Source organism: Eulemur rufifrons, chromosome 6 (assembly GCF_041146395.1).
Source record: "Eulemur rufifrons isolate Redbay chromosome 6, OSU_ERuf_1, whole genome shotgun sequence".
Lineage (NCBI taxonomy): Eukaryota > Metazoa > Chordata > Mammalia > Primates > Lemuridae > Eulemur > Eulemur rufifrons.
In genome coordinates this window covers 83,210,179-83,223,254 of record NC_090988.1, presented here as the reverse complement: position 1 = coordinate 83,223,254, position 13,076 = coordinate 83,210,179, and positions in this window count along the sequence as shown.

Genomic DNA, 13,076 nt, shown 5'->3' with positions numbered 1-13,076 from the left:
AATCGGAACTTGTTTTGCTATTGCTATATATTTTTTAAAAAATTTGACCTGAGGATTTGACACCACTGTATTCTTCATTGCGAAATGTAAAACTGCATTTTCTGAGTACTGTTAGTATTTAGACATTTGAAGGAAAGGATGAAAAACTATTAATAGAAGAAGTTACTTCAGCTCAGATTTCTGTTCTATTCAGGAAACACATAAACCCTCATAGATATGTAGCCTCGAATTTTTTCATTTTACATAGTTGCTTATATGTATTTCCTATCAGTTTGAAAACTCTGTAATTTATGTAAGCTGATTGTGATATTGATTATAGTAATAAAATATTCAAATATTATTGTGAAAATAAAAGTATTAAGTTAATACTTTTAAAAGTATAGCATTGTACTATATTATCACTAGTGTAAAGAACTTATATTTGTTAAACTCTTATGCCTTTTTAACATTATTAATATTTCATTCATTCAAATTTTATATCACAGTTACACTTACAAGTAACAAACACCTTGCCATAATGTTCTAGCATTGAATTCATTAATAAAATAACAACATAACAACTTATTAAAATTTATGTGGAGAAATTATTATTTTTCCTTGTGGGCCAATGAGATTAATTGATCCCTGTTTCTTATGTTTAAGCAAATATCAACAGAAAAATTCAGAAACTTTAATAAATCATTAATATAAAACTTCAAATACAGTCTTTGCCTTAAAAAATGTTAAGAAAAAATTTGGGAAACTTTAAAATGAGGGAAAAACAGTGAGTACATTGTCTAGATTACCCAATCAGGGTACCTATGTTTTACTGTCTTTGAATTATTTTCAAACTGTGTAAACCGTATAAAAATTACAATAATGCAAATGATTATTGTCTATAAAATTCAAATTAATTGTGTCTAGTAGAATGCAATTGATTATTGCACTGTGGACAGGCCTTTTAAAAAAATATGTTTGTAAATTCATTTCAGAATTTCTTATTTTTTATGCATGCATGCTTTTTGGGATTCTCCTTTGACCTGGTTATTATGATTCTCTTATTCGTTATTAACATCTTTGATATATGTTTATATTATATTTGTACAAGAGTCCTGGTTTTTCAATTGTTTGAAAACTATCCATTAACAAAATTATGACCTAAATTAATGGATGAAGATTCAGATTAACAAATGCTGGTCAGATTCCATTAAAACAAAAACTATTATAAAAATTTAAAAGAAGTTTTATTAGAAAAAAGTCTAGAAAGGCCTGAATTTTTTTTAGTATATTAAAATACAACGTTAGTTTCACTTAGGCAAGACTCTCAGTGAACCATTATCCTCACTCAGCCACAGGTTTGAGAGTTTAGCTTTGCACACAAACACTAATCAATCCCCACAATCAATGTCAGTGTCATATATGATATATTTTGGGGGAATAAAATGTATATGAATTTTAGATATTTGAATATACTTAGAAAATAAGGTATGTACGTGTGTGTGTGTGTGTGTGTGTGTATGTACTATTGCCGTGTAATACAATAACCTCCTCTACCCCCATCCCACTTACTCTCTTCTAAATCTTGTAGCAAGTCTAAATAAGAAATTTTATAGTACAGTCCAGATATGGCAGATTTATTTCCTGATATTTTCCAATTTGTTTTTTTGATGCCATAGTCACAGTTTGATGTATGACTGGGCTGGATGTAAGTGCATATATAAGAACAGACCTGCAGTTTGAAGGTGTTGCATGAATATGAAAGGACTTATTTTCCCTGGGGATGGCCCACATCGCAGAGTCATTTAGAAATCACAACTTCAAAGAAATACTTTTTTTTTTTTCCATACTGAAGAATTCTTGAGCCTTTGTACATGACAGCTCTTGCTTCTGAAGTCAGATCTATGTGGCAGGTGGTTGCTGGCTGAGCATTTGGTGCGGTCCAGTAGGGCAGTTGCCGATGGCAACGACCTTTATAGAGAAATATCACTAGGCTACTAAAACATCACTGGAAGTATAAGTTGATGAAGAAAATGTAGTTATCAGCTGTAGAAGGATATTAAGAGAAGATTGTCACAGTCTGTGGTTTTACCAAATCACAAAGGCAGAGAATAAAACATTCAGTGGTACATACTCCACCTTCTAAATCAAGTGCACAACCTCCATTATAGGCCTTGTATAGTAGGTGACTCTCAAGGAAGGAGTCACTTAGACCAGTTGTCCTTAACCAAGGGCATTTATACCCCTTAAGAGATATTGTCAATGTCTAGAGATATTTATGGTAGCCATGACTTGGTTGGTAGGGTCTAGAGGGTAGAGGCCGGCAATATGCTGCTAAGCATTCTATAATGCACAGGACAGCCTTCCACAACAAAGAATTGTTCAAGACACAACATCAGAAGTGCTTGTGTTAGGAAACCCTGGCTTAGTGTAACAATTATCTTGTCATTATAGAAGACCCGAGTTAAAGAAGTCAGGAATGACAATTTGTTTGGGTAAATATGCTGAATTTATGTGGAAATTTAATCCCCACCATGGAGAAAGGCTTTCTTTCCTCAATAGTTCAGGGTTAGTTAACAGTGTGTTTAAAGAGTCATCACTGGATAAAGATTAGTATTTGTCTCTTGATTTTGAAGGGTCAAAGGCACCAGCAATTAACTCACACCTGAAGGCATCAATGAAAGGCATACTTAGAGCCAGCTACTCTAATGGCCACATAGGAAGGGGTGACCACAGGAGGAAAATCGGCACTTTTCAGACCAAAAAAAGTGTGTCTTCCAGGAATCAAATTAGAATCCTTGGCCGGGCGCGGTGGCTCACGCCTGTAATCCTAGCACTCTGGGAGGCCGAGGTGGGCGGATCGTTTGAGCTCAGGAGTTCGAGACCAGCCTGAGCAAGAGCGAGACCCCATCTCTACTAAAAATAGAAAGAAATTATATGGACAGCTAAAAATATATATAGAAAAAATTAGCCGGGCATGGTGGCGCATGCCTGTAGTCCCAGCTACTCGGGAGGCTGAGACAGGAGGATCGCTTGAGCTCAGGAGTTTGAGGTTGCTGTGAGCTAGGCTGACGCCACGGCACTCACTCTAGCCTGGGCAACAGAGTGAGACTCTGTCTCAAAAAAAAAAAAAAAAAAAAAAAAAGAATCCTTCATACAAGGTGGGCGTTTTCAAAATGGACTATTTCCCAAGGTGTAATCTGGATTGAGTTTGGCAGTGGAGACAGGTATGAAGGAACAAGCCACGTAAGGTATCACTGGTATTAAAAATTTTGCCAATGAGTAATGTCCAGTGATGGAAAAACACTTTTTTCTGAAGAGCTTAAAAAAGCACTCATTATGGAAGGAATAGTTTGCAATCCAAAGAGCAATAACGTCAAATCACAACCATACTTGGCACATGCTGTCTTGTCCTCTCCTCTCTCCACTGCTTCACAGCTGAAGGAGCAGAGGTTTGGAAGAGACAGAGAGATGCAAATCAGATAGATGGAGGTCAGCCAGACTTTCTCATGTCACTGTGGTCCTCTCAGCTTGAGACCGAACAAAGCTAGGAGAAAGAGAAAAATTAAATTTGGGGAATTTATTTTTAATTGTTGGCCTGAAGCTGTTTTGAGGACTAAAGTTGTGGAGGAATATTTATTTTTCAAAACTATTCCCCAAATTAGAAATTTTATTTAAGACACAAGGAAGAAAGAGTCAATAATTTGGATTTAAGAGGACAGTGGAGGAAAGGAATAAATTGCTTTCTGTTTGCATCTATGTTCTAGTAATAGTAGATGATAGATTACGCAGCATCCAATGAAGGAAGAGTCTAGGGAAGATGAGCCTAATAGCAGAGGCTTTGTTTTGCTAAGTGAAGTTTGCAAATTTAGGGTCAAAAAAGAGTTTCAAAATAGAAAGAAGGTACAGCTTCTTTCTGCTTTGTTCTTCTATGCAATTAAAGATTTTAAGAATATCAGTAAGAAGCGAGGTGGGGCTATTATCAGTCTATAGGTCTTGGTTTGGTCCCTTTCTAGGACAGTTCAATTGTATTTTTTAGTGCATGAGTTTATAACAGATTATTTATCAAATTCATCTTTGCTCATTACCGTCTTGCTCAACACTGTAAATTTTTTCCTAAACTTAAAAATTACTGCTTCAACTGAATTATTTTGTCTACTTTCTGTGTAGAGTAGTTCTTAATGCATTACTGATAAAATTAATTCATTCCATAATTTATTCATTCCTTCAATTTATATACGGAGTGTTCCCTTTCTGCAAAATGCTATTCCTAATGTTATGTATACAGTGGTAGATAACATAAATCTAATCTCTTCCTTTATGGAGCATACAGCCTGTTAATATAAACATATTGATTTTGATAATGTACATGGCATTGTACTTAACCATTGAGTATACACAGGTGATTAAAACTAGCATTGACCCAGTCATCAGGGACTTTAAAGTTCCAAAGGAATGGTGAATGATGGCAGAAAATTAATGATCGTGACATCAGTTGAAATGTTTTTAGAGTGTCACAATTAAACATAATTGCTGGAATTTTCTAGAATATACTATATAGCTGAGGTCCCTACCCTGCCAGCCGCAGACCAGTACCAGTCCGTGGCCTATTAGGAACCACGCCGCAGAGCAGGAGGTGAGCAGTGAGCTTCATCTGTATTTACAGCCACTCCCCATCATTTGTATCACTGCATAAGCTCTGCCTCCTGTCAGATCAGTGGTGGCATTAGGTTCTCACAGGAGCTGGAACCCTACCATAAAGTAAAGTGTGCATGCGAGGGATCTAGGTCATGCACACGCCTTGTGAGAATCTAATGCCTGATGATCTGAGGTGCAGGGATGCTAGCACTGGGGAGTTACTGCAAATACAGATTGTCATTAGCAGAGAGGCTTGACTACACAATAAATGGAATGTGCTTGAATTATCCCAAAACCATTCCATCCACTGCCCCAGAGCCCACTCTGTGGAAAAATTGTCTTCCATGAAACTGGTCACTGGTGACACAAAGGTTAGGGACCGCAGCTCTATTGTGTCAGAAAAATCATCTGAAACTTTTAAATAAATATGAGCAGCACATCCTTTTATAATAATGCGAGGCAAGAACAAAGGTTACCTGACGTATATCTAGGTGACTGTATTTAGTTCAGTTCATAGTTTGTTGTTTATTAAGGTCCCAGATTCCATGTTAACTTGTAGACTTTTTGGTCCAGTAGAGATGCAGATAATTTTCCTCTGGTAGAACAGATAACCCTAAAGGTTTATGGCTCTGTCTTATATAAATTAGTTTTGTATCTAATCCAGCAATCTTTTACTAGCATTGTTTATTTATGCTTAATTCACAATACCCTCTAGACTGGCCATAATATCTTACTTGTTCTCTCATTTAATAAGGAGTTAAATAAAGCTTTTACAGGTGTTTATATTTTTCTGAGAATCATGATTTTAACCTTTTGAGAAATTATACCCAAAATATCAAGTTTATGGCAAATACGTACTATAGCTACTTAATAGGTTTTTATTCATCAAGAGTTATTAAAATTTTATCAATTTATTATCTATAGCACCTATCAAGATGATATAAAATTTGTCTTTTCTTTCAGCATATTATGGGGGGTACAAATGTTTAGGTTACATATATTGCCTTTAAAATTTGTCTTTTTTATCTCTTAAATTAGTGAAACATTGCTAGGAATTCTTTTAATATTGAGCTACTTTTATATTTATGAGATTAAATAATTTTTAAAAGCATTATTTTAGTAAATCCCTGGGTTAAATTTGGTAATATTTTATTCAGGATTTTTGTGTGTAAATTAGTATGTGAGTTTAGTCTCGTATAATTTTAATGGTAGGTGTGATACTCATGTTTTTATTATTATAGAAAGAGTTGGTAAGTTTTTTTCGCCTCCTATTGTTTGGAATTTTTTAAGCAATGTCTTTGATGATTTTATGGAATTTTCCTTTTGGGAGATTTTAACTTTGTGATTATATTTTTAATCTATGAATATTGGCCTATTCAATTTTTCTACCTAGTTTCAGATCACTTTTTGAAATATAGATCATCTTAGTAAATTGTCCATTTTATCCAGATGATTACATTTATTGGCATACAGTCATATATAGTATCTTTTTATTAATTGAAGTAAATTATTAAAAAATACTGATACTTGTATCTATGATTCCATCTTGATGGATGTTTGTGTGTATATGTGTGGGTTTTTTTATATGAAGGAATAATAGTAAGCCTATTGTTCTATAATTTGTTAGTTTACAACATACCTCAAGTTAAAATATGCCTCCCAAATCTTTCTATGTCACTTTGTGTAGATTGCTTTCATTTTATCGTAATTAAGTTAATTTCTTTTTAATGGTACATAGTTTATATAGAATAGAAATTATAGAGTAACTAATTACTATACTATTGATAGACATGTGTGGTTCCAAATTTATTTTAGTAACAAGGCTAAAGTGAATTTAGTTTTATATATTTTGCATATATTTGATATTGTTGTAGAACATGTGGGGGTGAGGGAAAACTTTCTTCTTCACCCCAAATGTTTTCTGAAAGGTCAACTCACAATAAGATTAATAAGAGAAAGGGATTACAAATTTATTTACCATGTACATGGGGAGAATCACTGTGTGATTGTCCAATATCCCAGTGGGGTCCAGAAATTTATATGCCCTCATTTTAAAGGGATGGGGGAAATGAGGAATATAGGTAATTCTGTTTAGGGGTAATAAATGGTTACTTGGGAGAATGAATGGATGGGAAGAAACAGATTGCCTTGTAAACACTCTCTTTGCAAATTAAATTAACCTGAGAGAGAGGTATTGTGTTTAAAATGATTTGGGACAGGTCTGGCTGTATTCTTGATCTTCTTTCCTGTAATATATTGAGATAACAGGAAGGGAAAGAGAAGTCCATTGTTCTTTTAGATGGGTCTGGTTTTTTGTTTTTTGTTTTTTTAATGAAGAAACAGGGAAAGCCCCTTACAAGGCCTATTTATCTCCAAGGGCTTTTAATTCAAATACTTTTTATACCGAAGAGTCATATTTTGGGGTGAAATTCCCTGAACTCCTTCAAACACATACCCAGAAATGTAATTATTGAATCAAATGGTTTGCATATTTTAAATTTTAAAAACAGTATAATATTTTCCTCATAAAAATCATGGAGACAATTTGCACTCCTATCAGCATGTCTCACTAAAAATAACTAAACCTAAAACTTTCATGGATCATATGTGTTTTTAATAACTTCTACTCTCATTTTTAGCTACTTTATTGAGGTATGATTGACATACAAAAAGCTACACATATTTAATGTATACACCTTGGTAAATTTGGACATGAGTATTACCCATGAATTCATCACCACATTATGTGCCATAAATATACCCATCACAGCCAAAAGTTTCCTCCAGTCCTCTTTATTATTACTGTGATAAAAATAGTTAACATAAGATCTTACCACTTAGCAAATTTTTTTTTATTTCAGCTCATTATGGGGGTACAAAAGTTCAGGTTATATATATTGCCCATGCCCCCCTATCCCCCTGAGACTGAGCTTCAAGCGTGTCCATTCTTAGACAGTGCACATCACACTCATCATGTAGGTATGCACCCATCCCCTCCCCCCACCCCCAGCCCCCCAGTCGGAACTTCAAGCGTGTCCATTCCCCAGGCAGTGCGCATCGCACTCATCAAGTAGGTATACACCCATCCCTTCCCTCCAGCCCCCACCTCTGTCCGATACCCAGTTGGTGTTATTCCCAAATGTGCACTCAGGGAAACCAGTTTGCTGGTGAGTACATGTGGTGCTTATTTTTCCATTCTTGGGATACTTCACTTAATAGAACTCTCTCCAGGAGAACCAAAGAGATACCATATCACCATTATTTCTAATAGCTGAGTAATATTCCATGGTATACATATACCACATTTTGCTAATCCATTCATGAATTGATGGGCATTTGGGTTGTTTCCACATCTTTGCGATTGTGAATTGTGCTGCTATAAACATTCGGGTGCAGGTGTCTTTTTTATAGAATGACTTTTGTTCTTCTGGGTAGATGCCCAAACACATCAGATAAAGGACTGATAACAAGAATCTATTTAGAACTCAGGAAAATCAGTAAGAAAAAAATCGATCAACACTATCAAAAAGTGGGCAAAGGACATGAATAGAAATTTTTCAAAAGAAGATATAAAAATGGCTAACAAACATATGAAAAAATGTTCAACATCTCTAATCATCAGGGAAATGCAAATCAAAACCACAATGAGATATCACTTAACTCCAATGAGAATGGCCTTTATCAAAAAGTCCCAAAACAATACATGTTGGCGTGGATGCGGAGAGACAGGAACACTCATACACTGCTGGTGGGACTGTAAACTAGTGCAACCCCTGTGGAAAGCAATGTGGATATACCTTAAACAGATTCAAGTAGACCTACCATTCGATCCAGCAAATTTTTAATTATATAATGTAGTATTGTTGACTATAGGTACAATGATACACAATAGATCTTTAGGACGTATTCATCTTGCATAAGTGAAACCTTGTAGCCTTTGACTAATAGCTCCCTGTTTCCTCCTACCCCCAGGTCCTGGAAAACACCATTCTACTTTCTGCATCTATGAGTTTGACTATTTTAGGTACCTCACATGAGTGGTATCATGTAATATGTATCATCTCTGTGCTTGATCTATTCACTTAGCATAATGTCCGCCAGGTTCATCCATGATGCTGTAAATGATAGGATTTCCTTCTTCTTTCAGGTTGAATAATATTCGTTATATGTATATGCCACATTTTCTTCATCCATTTGTCTATCTATGGACTTTTAGGTTGCTTCCAAGTCTTGGCTATTGTAAATAATGCTGCAATGAATTTGAGAGTACAGATGTCTCTCCTAGATTCTGATTTCATTTCCTTTAGATATGTATCTGGTGGGATTGTTGGTTCATATGATAGTTCTATTTTTTTTATTATTTTGAGGAATCTCCATGCTGTTTTCCATATTGTTTTAGTGACTTAAATTTCCACCAACAATGTATATAGGCTCTGTTTCTCCACATCTTCACCAACACTTGTCTTGTTTTTTAATAACAGCCATTCTAATGGATATCAGGTGATATCTCATTGTTGTTTTGATTTGCATTTACCTAATGATTATTGATGTTGAACGTGTTTTTGCATACCTGTTGGTCATTTCTTCCTTCTTTGGAGAAACATCTATTCAGTTCACGTTCTCATTTTTTAAATGTGTTTGGCTTTTATTTGTTTTTGTTTTTTGTTTTACTGTATTGAGATGTAGAACTACCCAAGACCCCAAATAGCCAAAGGAATTGTGAGCAAGAATAATAAAGCTGGAGTTCAAAATATGTAACAAAGCTACAATAATCTAAACAATATGATACACTGGCATAAAAGTAGCTATATATATAGAGAAAGAGAGAGAAATAGATTGATAGATATAATATATATAGACCAACAGAACAGAATAGAGAGGCTAGAAATAAACACATGTACATAAGGTGAACTGATCTTTGACAAGAATGCCAAGAATTCACATTGGGGAAAAGATATTCCCTTCAACAAATACTGTCAGGAAAACTGAATATCTACATGCAAAATAATTACATTGGACTTTTATTGTACAGTATATACAAAAATCAACCAGATGTATTAAGGCCTTAAATGCAAGACCTAAAAATGTAAAACTCCTAGAAGAAAACATAGGAAAAAGCTTCTTTCAAGGCTCTGGTCTTGGCAATGATTTCTTTGATATGACAGCAAAAGCATAGGCAACAAAAGCAAAAATAGACAAATGGAGTTATATCAAACAAAAAAGCTTCTGTACAGCAGAAAAACAAAACAAAAAAGATCAATAAAACATAAAGGAAACCTACAGAGTAAGAGAAAATATTTGCAAGTTACATATCTGACTATCCGGAAGGACTAATAATTCAACATATATAAGGAACTACTCATCTCATTTTTATCATTATTTTCATTAAGTAATGAAAATGTTATTTGACCTGTTAGGTAGATAGTGAGGGACTTCAGCTCTCCTCAAGACAAAGTCAGGCATCATGCCTTGGTGCTGCCTCATGCAATTGCCACATCTGGAGAATAAAGACAAGAGTGGGCACCCTGCCTTGGTGCTGCCCCACCTGGATGCCACCTCAGCAATCCCCATACCTGGGGGAAGGAGGAAGGCCCTGCCAATCTGCAAAAGAATGCAGGGAATTCCCCAGCCAGTGGCCAGGGAATCCAGGCAAAATAGGATCTGGGAAGTGACCTAGAGTACCCTGAGGCTAATTATCATGTCAGTAACAGTCCATCAAAGTCATTCAATGGTGATGTCTGAACCACAAGGAGGGCCTAATCCAGACAACATAAAACAAGACCCCAGACCACAACCAGAGTCTCTTGTTATGACAGGGGGACTGTTTGCTGCCTGTGGTTAATGTATCCTGCTCTTGCTCTGTAAACCTATCTTGTTTTTCCTCAATAAACTTTGTTTCTTGTTTGCCTTGCTTTTGTTGTGTCTGGTCATTCTTCGGCCAAGAGCACATGAAGAACTGAGAACAGACAACTGCCAAGCTGCCTTGAGAAAATGAAAGCCTAGAGGGTTAATTTTCAGCCTTATTTTAATGTGTTTAGTAGCTATTTTAATTGGACTTCCCTATCACATTCTTAGTTAATCCCCTTTGCTTTTTTCACGCATCTTTATCCTGCATAGTTATATAAGGCTTGTAATTTCCAGTGTGTAGAGACAATAAACACACTGTTTTGCCATTTTCTTAAATTTTATACAGGCTTCTGCCCATCACTGATTTTATCGGTCCTTCTTCTTATTTTTAATTATCTTTGCTTTGAGTCAGTGTTATTCACTAGAAAAGGAAAGTAACATAGTAAGTTCTCAGTAAATCTACATAAGAACATTCCAAAAAAGGGAGTAGAAGAAATAGTCAGTGTGGTAGTCCTCTCAGGGAGGGCAGAAGAGTGGCTGATCTTCTCTCTTCCTTGGTTTGCATGTGTGGAGATAAATTTGTAACGAACATTCAAGAGTTTATTTAGGGTACATTCCTAAGGTTATAACTGGCATGCATTCATTATATAGGGGCTATAAATCTTGAAGGTGTTAGGGATGAAGGAAATCAGAAGTATTTTACCCTCAAATATATTTCTTTGACGTATTTTGAGATGGTTTTGAACAAATAATGCTGCAAGGCTGTCTTTGTGGAGGAGAAGGGGAGAAGTTTGCATTTGTAGAGAATCTCCATTAAATGCAGTTAGGCTCCGCTTATTCTACCAAGAACCCATTAACTGAAAATCTGACACCCCTATAGGTCTGAATAAAAACATTTACCATCTACTCTCCCTAACAGCTCTTACTGTGAGGCTTATCTGCATAACAAGGCCACCTTTGCTAGCCAGGCTTCCTTTTTCCCTCCCATAACCTGTCCACCAAAAACTAACCTGCCATTAATAGCCCTTCTATTAATATTTCTTAAAAAAACAAAAACCCTCTGTACCTCATTGAGGAGTTGAGTTTAGGGAGAGGATGACAGTGCTTCTGTGACTCAGTTCCCAGGCTGAGTTCTCCCTTTGGCATGAGTTTTGGGAGGTCCTGAGATTTTTATTTTTCCTTCACACACATTATGCCTCATATCACCACCACATTATAGAAGTAACAATTAGAGGTGATGACAGGATGTTCTACAAAATACATATTTCCTCAAAATGAAACAAGCATATTAAAGAAAGCCCTTGACAAAATGCCATTCATGTTCCCACAGTAACTCCCATCCCCAATTTTGCATGCTAGCCAACAAAATGTTAACACATAGGCAACACTCTGAATTGACATATTTCCATGTTGAATAAATGATGTTTTAAGCCAAGATTATTTTAGTTACAAGTAACAAAAAGTCATTTGAACATAATTAAACAAAAATAAGGAATACAGGGATATCTTAAAGAATTTAACTACAAGATCTCCTGAGGTTATGCAGTCAGTATAGGAAGCCACCAGCAATCCAGGCAACAGCTCTTTCTCTTTCCTTTTCCTCTTTCTCTCATGGCCACTGATTACTTGTCTCATTTATCTATTTTTGTATATTTTTCCTGATTCTTTCTGAAGAGTGATTTACTCTACTTCTCTATGCCAAGTAAGCACTTTATAGGTCCTGTGTGCATAAGTGATCTACTCATTTGTAAACCTTTCAAAGAAATAATGCACTGGACAAAGGTAAACAGCAACGGAGGATGTTATTCAAAACTATTGTCACAAGAAAGAAAGATTGAAATTGCAGGGTTGAGAGGAAACTTCCCCTTTCCCTGAAAGTTTGCTGAAAGGTCAACTCGTAATTAAGGCATATTAATAAGAGAAAGAGGTTATTAACTGTGCATCCCTGTGGGGTCCAGAAATTTATATACTCTCCTTTTAGAGGTGAGGGGAGATGAGGAATATAGGCAATTCTGTTTAGGGGCAATAAATGGTTATTAGGGAGCATGAATGTGTACTTGGGAGGATGAATGGATGGTGGGGAACAGATTGACTTGTAAATTAACCTGAGAGACAGGTATTATGTTTTAAATGGTTTGGAACAGGTCTGGTTGCATTTTTGATCTTCTTTCCTGCAATACTGAGATAACAGGGAGAGGAAAGGAAGTCAATTGTTCTTTTTGATGGGTCCAGTCTGGTTTATGCAGATAGAGGAAAAGTCCCTTCCAAAGTCTGCTGATCTCTAAGGGCCTTTAATTAAAAATACTCTTCATACCAAGGAGTCTTACTTTGGGGTGAAATTTCCTGAGCTCTTTCAAAATCAATTCTGCTGAAAGAAAACAAGGTTTATAAGTTCTGAGGTGAAGTAGTGGGAAAGTACTGGAGGATGTTGGTAGGAAGGATGTTAGTGGGGATGTAGTTGAGCACAATACCTTATTCCAGAGTTTACAAATGCTTTTTCTATGTGATTCGGCTGTCTGTGTTTGCTAATTGCTGCCAACTGAAGTTAGGCTCCTACTCTTTCACAGAAACTGGGAAATGGAATGCTACCTTCCTTGCTGATTACATTTCAAAGG